Source organism: Suncus etruscus, chromosome 1 (assembly GCF_024139225.1).
Source record: "Suncus etruscus isolate mSunEtr1 chromosome 1, mSunEtr1.pri.cur, whole genome shotgun sequence".
In the NCBI taxonomy this organism is placed as follows: domain Eukaryota; kingdom Metazoa; phylum Chordata; class Mammalia; order Eulipotyphla; family Soricidae; genus Suncus; species Suncus etruscus.
In genome coordinates this window covers 187,332,558-187,340,667 of record NC_064848.1, presented here as the reverse complement: position 1 = coordinate 187,340,667, position 8,110 = coordinate 187,332,558, and positions in this window count along the sequence as shown.

The window sequence follows — 8,110 nt, the reverse complement described above, 5'->3', positions numbered from 1 at the left end:
TCGGGGGGGCGGGGGGCGAGGCGAGGCGCGGCGAGTGTGGCGGCCCCGCGGCTCCCTCCTCCTCCTCCGGCAGAGGCGGTGGCCGCGCCTGGCTCCGCCCTTCCCCGCCCCGCGCCCGCCCGCCCGCCCCGCGCCGCCCGGGCTGGAGCTGCTGCTGCGCGGCTGGCTCGAGGCTGCACCCTGCAGGCCGGCCCTGCGCCCCCGCCGCGCCCCGGGACCCCCGCACACCCGCCCCCGGCCGGCCCCCGCGCGCCACTGTCGTCGGTGGCGGCCACCCCTGACGTCTTGGGAGGCACCAGAGGGTCCCCGGGCTTGCAAGAAGAAAGGGAGGCTTGCCTAGGAGGGTTGCACCCCAAGGCATGCAGGAGGGAGGGAGGGAAAGAAGGAGGGTCGACCAGCTGGCCTGCACCCCCTGCGCCCCGCTGGCTCGTGCAGGACTGACAGCCACCACCGTTGACATCTTGGGGGGCACCGTGTGGCCCCTGGGCTTGCAAGAAGAAGGGGAGGCTTGCCTAGGGGGTTGCACCCCAAGGCATGCAGGAGGGAGGGAGGCACAGAGGGAGGGTCTTCCAAGCCGGCCTGCACCTTCTTCTTCTTCTTCTCTCCAGCCGGGTGGAGGAAGGTTCATGCCCAAAGCCTAACGAGGCTCCTCCAAGGGTTCCTGTGCCCCGGCACTCCGGGTGACCTTGGGCGAATCACACCGCACACTCCAGGGCAGAGCTTCCTGCATCGGCAAAAGAAATCCTCCCAGCTGGGGTTGGGCAGGTGAACCCCCAAGCTCCTTTCGGCTTCACCCCCAGCCTGTGCTTCATTATTATTGTTATCTTTTAATGATGGAGGTTTGCTCCTTCCCCGTTTGCCTCTTCTTTCCTCACTTTTTCAAATAGACACCTCTTCTCTCCAGTGCATAATCTATTCATATTCATCGACACCAGCTGAAATTTCTCCTCCACCCGCCTGGTCCTGGGCAGGGGTCGAAACTGCACGCCAGAGACTCAGTTCTTAGCTTTGCAAATGGTCCCCTAGGTCCCTCCAGCCCCCAAACCCAAGTACAAATAGTTCTCCAGGGGGTTGCATAAACCTGGATCCCCTTCCCCAAAGGAGAGGTTTCTCCCTTGTCACCCCACCCCCCATGCACACACACACACACACACACACACACACACACGCGCGCGCGCACACACACACACACACACACACACACACACACACACACACACACACACGGGCACCTGCATTCATGGACATAAAACCGTCCCAGCGACGCCGGAGCCCCTTTCATCTCAGGATCTCCCAGCGCCGGCCTGAGCTCTAATTACCCCCGCACCCCCCCTGGCCCCGCCGGTTCCCCCGCTGTCATTAGCCCAGTTTTACCAGCGGGGGCCACTGCCTTCCCACGGCTGAGCTCCCAGGGCGGGGTCCCTGCTTGTGGGGAGGGGTGCACACCACGCAAGAGAGTCTGAATGTGTGTGTGTGTGTGTCTTTTGTGTCTGCATGTGTGAATGTGTGTGTGTGTGTGTTTGAGCGTCTCAGTGTGTGTGAAGGTGTCTGTGTACAGGGGCTTCATTCTCTTTTTTTGTGTGTTTTGTTTCGTTTATTTATGGTTTTATTGGGGGCCACACCCAGTAGTGCTCAGGGGTTACTTCTGGCTCTGCACTCTGGAATCACTCCTTGCAGGCTCAGGGGGACCATATGGGGTGCTGGGAATCAAATCTGGGGTAGCTAGCTGCGAGCAAGTACCTTACCTATCATACTTTCTCAGGCCCCATTTTCAGGTTTATTGGAGACTCTGCTTTGGGGAAGAGAGTGGTATTAGGGTTTTTGGCGCCTGGGGGAAAGGAGAGGCCCTTTGCAATCCTGGGGATGAGAAGGGCAGCTGGGATGAACCCCAGGGGATGCTGTGTAGAGATAATGGGCACATGGGAAAGGGATGGGCAGTGGCTGCTGCAGCGGGCAGGGAGGTAGTGTTGTGCATGGTGAGCATGCAGCAAATGGACGCGGGGATTTAGCCGCCGCGGCTCCCAGTGGACATGCAACAGCTGCAGTGTGAGCCGGAACTGCTTCCTGCAGAGTCAGGGCAGCAGACAGCGGGCAGTGAGTGTGAGGTGCACCGAAGGTGGCTGGCTGCCAGCGGGTGCTGCCTCCCTCCCCGTGACTGGATTTGGCTGCAACTCTAGGGAGCCCGGCTGTGGTGCACAGGGCTCAGGACAGGCGCTGGCTCTACCCTAGGGAAGGAAATAGTCAGTCCCTTGGGATGGGGTTGCCAGAGGCATTGGGAGAGAAGCCTGTAACTGGCCTGCATTTAGGCCATGAGTTGTGCGTGTTTCTAGGTGATGGAAAGGGCTGGATTGGAGGAAGGGTCAAAGCCAAAGGGGAAGATGAATGCTTGTCTCCTTCTCTTGCTGACTCCCCACCCCTTTTCCTTGATAAAAGACCCCACTGGAGGAGGGAGAGTTAAGAATTCTGCTGGCCTTGCACATAGCTAACACAGGTTCAATCCTTGGTACCTTATATAGTCAGTCCCCCCTGAGCCTGCTAGGAGTAATCCCTGAGAGCAGAGCCCTAATAGTGAGCCCTAAGTACAGCTGGATGTGGAAACACTCTCCCCCACTCAAAATGAATTCTAAGCTCACAGGCCTGTATAGGGGTTTAGGCACTTGCCTTGCATTATTGCATGCAGCCTACTCCAGTCCAATCCCCAGTATCACATCTGATTCCCCTAGCACCATTAGGAGTGATTACTGAGCACAGAGCCAGGAAGAAGCCCTGAGTACTGATGTCAGGAGTGATGCCAACCCCTCCCCCTCCAAATGAATCCTTGACCCCCAGTCACAAGAAATAAAATGCTGTTTGAGTCAGAGCGCCCTGAACCCAGAGCGAGTGCCCACTCATCCTTTTCAGCTCCTCCTTCCGGCTCCCACCTGCAGTGTTTCTCTGACTCTCAATATGCGCTGGACCAAGGACTCGCTGGCTAATGGCACGGCCACCCTGCCTGTTGCCAGGATTCAGCCAGCCCACGTGGGTCCAAGCCCCTGGTCCTATTCCCCCTTTGCCTACGCATCCGGCCTACCCTCGTCCTATCTCTCATTTTCTCCTATCTCCTGTTTTCTCCCTGCTATGAAACCCCCCTGTCTGTTTCCTCCCATCCCCCTCACTGCTTGTGATTCAGCACTGAGTCCCAGGGGATGGAGAAGGAGTGGGGCAGTGCGGCTGGAGAGAGACCCTCCGAGCATGGACACATCAGAGTTGCCTCCCTCCTCAATTATGGTTGCCAAGGAAGCAGCAGGAACAGCCTGTTCTTGGGTTCCCCTCAGAGTAGCTGAGCTCAAGCCCCTCCCTCTCTCTTTTCTTCCTCCCAGCTTCCCAGATGGTTGCTAAGAAGCACCCTGATATTTCGCCAGGTTCCTAGCCCTAGAAACCAGGGGGTCCAGACAGCCTTCTGATGCACAATCCCCCAAAGCCCTGGAAGCCAAGATCCCACAGCATCCTCCACGCCTGCCAAGTCACCCCGAATTGTGTTGGTGCATCTGCCAACCTATTCAGGGCCGAGCTCTGGGGCCCGGCCGCTGTCATTCTTCTCTGCTCTTTGGTGAGGGGGTAGGGAGTGTCAGCAAACAGAGGGATGTCTAGCAGTCACCCCTTGACTTGCAAGACACAGCCCCATTTATTGAGGAGGAGAAATGGAGAAGGAGCAAAAGGAAGATGCTACCAGCTAAGAAAACCTATTATCTAGGTATTTCTCCCACTTAGAAAGGATAGTAGATGGAGTAGAACCAATAGTACAGCAGCTAAGGAATTTACCTTGCACACAGACCACCTGGGTGTGATTCCTGGCACCCCAGTTGACCCCCTGAACACTGTAGGAATAATTCCTGAGTGCAGAGCCATGAGTAACTTCTGAGCATTACCAGGTGTGGCTCACAAACGAAAATAAAAGCCACAAAAAAGGAAGGATGATAGAAATGGAAGAAAGGTGAACTGTTTCTGGGAACTGGAGATGAAGAGGCTGGCAGAGATGAAAGACTGGGAAATCTGCCAACAATGACCCTGTTTCGAGCAAAGTGGCACTTAATTCCCCTTATCCATCACTTGGGGCCTATCACATACCTTGCTTTGGGGGGGGGGGTGTCACAAAAATGGGAGTCAGTGGTGGGAGACTGGTAGAAACTTGTGTTGGGAGACTGGTAGAACCTTGTGTTGAACTAGGGTGAGATGTAAAGCATGAATAACATCTTCACCAGGTTGTCTTGCATTTTCTCCAACCATTTCTTATTCGTTTGACATAATTTATTGAGCCCTTACTATGTTTCAGGCTTTGGATCTCCCAACTCCCTGGCTTCTACAAAGAAGGTCTTTATGGCAGGAGAGAGGTAGGAGGAAGAAAGGAGCAGTCTTTGGACAGAGTTTGGACCTCAAGATACAACTTCCTGGTTAAAGAAGAGGGGGCTGGAGATATAGCTCAATAGGTGAGCCTGTGCTATGCATCAGTTCAATCCTCAGCACCACAAAGAGTGACATCTGAAGCTGGAGCCAATAACCCAAGCACAACTGGGTATGACCCAGTGAGACCATTGGTGTGAGGTCCAGAGCCTAAGCCACATCTCAGGAAGGAAGAAGGGGTGGACCCAGGGGACAGCAATGGGCAGACAGAGATGGAGTCTCAGGAGACACAGGTGGGATACATTTCTAGTGGATACATTTCTGGGCCTCCTTCATCCTCCTCTCTCCCAGAGAAAAGGACAGCAGGGATTTTTTTTTTTTTTGGGTCACACCCGGTGGTGCTCAGGGGTTATTCCTGGCTGTCTGCTCAGAAATAGCTCCTGGCAGGCACGGGGGACCATATGGGACACCGGGATTCGAACCAACCACCTTTGGTCCTAGATCGGCTGCTTGCAAGGCAAACGCCACTGTGCTATCTCTCCGGCCCCCAGGGATTTTTGTTTTTGCAGATATTTTCGGGGTTACTCCCGGCTCAGTGACATGGGGGCTGCTTCAGGGACTGTATGGTGCTCAGACTATAATGTGGGCCTCCTGCATGCAAAATCTGCACTCCAAACCTCTGAATCATTTCTTGCCCCGAAAGCATATATGAGTTTGTGGAATGTCTCTCTTCCTTCATCCACCTGCTGCCAATCAATTCCCAGTGTGTGAGGGGGGGCCCCCCACATTTCTCCAGTGGCCTGTCCCTGTGAAGGGGAGAACTCAGTTTCCCTGGCAAGAGAAGGAAGCCAAAGCCTCTGCATTAATGTAAGTACCAAGTCTTTCAGTATTGGCACCAGAGTCTGGCTACTTTTTCTCACATGTTTTTCTGCCCAAGATCAGGACCCCTTTAACTACCCCACTCCCCTCCTGACTCTGGCCCTATCCCATACACCCACTCTGGTCTAGCTCCTTTCCTGTCCCAGCTTCAGAGTGGTCATGTCACTCAACTTGGCTAATTTCCACCTGTCCCTCTTTTCCAGCCAGAACCTTCCCCAACCAGGCCCCAGCCAGATGGACCCAGAAGAAGAAGAGTCTGGAACAGAGACAGAGGCTGAGAGTCCACAGAGCTGAGGGAAGAAATGGGGCAGCAGGAGGAAAGGAACCAGGCTGCAGGGAGCGATAGAGGAGTGCAAAGGATTTCAAAAAGACTCTGGGGGCAGGAAAGGGTTGCAGAGGGCTACGAGGGGGCTTCAGAAAGGTACAGAAAAATATAGGTGTTGCAGACGGGTGCAGGGGACTTTGGAAGACTGCAGAGGGCTGTGGGAAGTGAGGGGCATGTTCCTTGCACACTTACAGGAAATGTTAGCTTCTCTCTTTGTCTCTCCTTCTAGAGGATCATCCTGGGTGTCTGTCTTGACAATGGAAAAGTCAGAGAGGTCAAGGGAGGCCTAGGACTCTGTCATGGGGTGGAGGGAGGAGATTAGGTGTGCAAGACTGTGGCTGATAGTGGAGAGAGGCTGGAGGGCCAACTAATGCAGAGACACTGACCATGCAGGAGTTGGGGCTGGAGAAATTGTACAGTGGGTAGAGAGGAGTTTGCCTTGCATGTGTAGCTAACTCAGGCTCAATTACCTGCTCTACTATTGGACCCTGGAATACCATTAGGAGTGATTCCTGAGTATGGAAGGAGGAGTAAGTCCTGAGCATTACCAGGTGTAGCCCCCCCAAAAAAATCAAAATTAAATTAAAAACAAAGAAAATGTCACTCAGGGTACCCATTAATTTCTTCAGGCCAGTCCCTGGAGGGAGCCCAGCCAAGCATAGAGAAAAATTCTGGTGCGAAGTGGGGTTCCAGGGAAGGCAGATGGCTCGACCACAAAAGCTTCTTCTCAATGGCTGGAAGTCAGGAGAAGCACCCCCCCCCCCCCGCACCCCATCTGCCAGGCTTCCTGCCAGAGGGGGCCAGTTTCAGGTTCGGAAGTACCACTATCCTCACAGCTCAGATAGTGAGTGTCCCATGCAGATCAGATTCAACACCTACTAATGTAGTTAGGAACAGGCAGAGTGGAGGTTCTCTCCAAGAGGGGCATGTGGAGTTGGATTGGGTGTTGGGGGGGGGGTATGAGAAAGGAGTTGCAGGATCCAGGAATGCCTCTGGGTAACTACACACACACACACACACACACACACACACAACGCACACACACTGTTCCAACAGAAAAGGAATGAGAGGAGGGCCAGGTACATAGAGGCTACTGCAAGAAACAGGTCATGGCCATCTCACGTGGGGTAGGAGAAGGGCTTGGAGGTTAAATGTGAAGAGTCTGGGTTCTCCCTCCTTCTGGCTTTGGAAGCTTTGTGTGCACATATTTGGCAGCTGTTTTGTGTAAACACTATTCCCCAGTGGTGTCACTTGGGCAGGCACAAAAGGGAACAGAATGGAGGGGGGTGTGGTGGGTGTATGGGGAGGGAAAAAGGCCATAGGCAGTAATGACCTCAGAGCTAAGCCATCCGCTGCCCTCCTCCAGCCATGTGCCCCCTTCCTTCAGAAAGGGAGCCCTGTCCCCCTTCTTTAGGCTGAACTCCAGATCCCCCAGAATCCTGTTAGTCTTCCCCAGTGTTGGCTTCCAGACCTGAGTGGGCTGCTCTTCCAGATTCATCCCCTGAGGACTGATTTTATCTTTCAAGGGGGTGATCGGTGGGGAGCAGGGATAGAGCTTGGGCTCCTGGGTTGAGCTTGCAGGCTCTTCTGAGTTTCAGACAGGGGCAACTGGTTGCAGGCTGAGGGTCTCTGTTTGGAAATGTTAGGGACAGAACTGCTGCCACTGGAGAGCAAGGGGTATTGACTTTGGGGCTTCTCACGAGGGAAGGAGGGCTAGTGGGCAAATCCCTAGCAATATGCAATATGGTTTCAAAGGAAAAGGTAGAGGGCACAGCACTGATTTTGTTTGTTTGTTTCGGAGCTATACCTGGCAATGGTCAAGGTTCATTCCTGGTCTTTCCCAGTTATCATGACAGTCCAAGGGAATGAATTTGGGTCAGCTACATACAAGAGAAGTGCCTTATCCCCCACTGCTTTGATATTGGCCAACTATTTTTGTTGTTGTTGTGATTTTTTTGTTTTGTTTTGTTTTGGGGCCACACCTGGCTCTGCACTCAGAAATCACTCCTGGCAGGATCAGGGGATCATATGAGATACCAGGAATGGAATCCAGGTCCATCCTGGGTTGGCTGCATGTAAAGCAAACATCCTACCGCTGTGCTATCTCTCTGGCCCTGCATATTTGTTTATTTGGACCACACGTGGCAATGCTAAGGGTTCAGGGATCATTCCCAGTGGGACTTGAGGTGCCAGGGATCAAACCTGAGTTGGCCACTTGCAAGGCAAGCACCTTACCTGCTGTACTATTTCAGACCCTTAACAAACTTTTTTTTTGGAGGGGGGGTTTGGGCTGTACTTGACCATAGGTTTGAAGGGACTTCTCAGAGGGTTCGGTTACCATGATCAAATTCAAGCCTCCTGCATGCAAAGCATGTGCTCAGCCAGTTGCTTCTCTGGCCTGACAAATTTTTTTTTCTCTTAATAATAGTTTTAGATTTATAGAAAAAAAAAGATGGTACAAACCTCATACTCAATTTTTCCTAATATTGACATCTTATATTTGCTTGGTACATTGTTTTTGTTTTT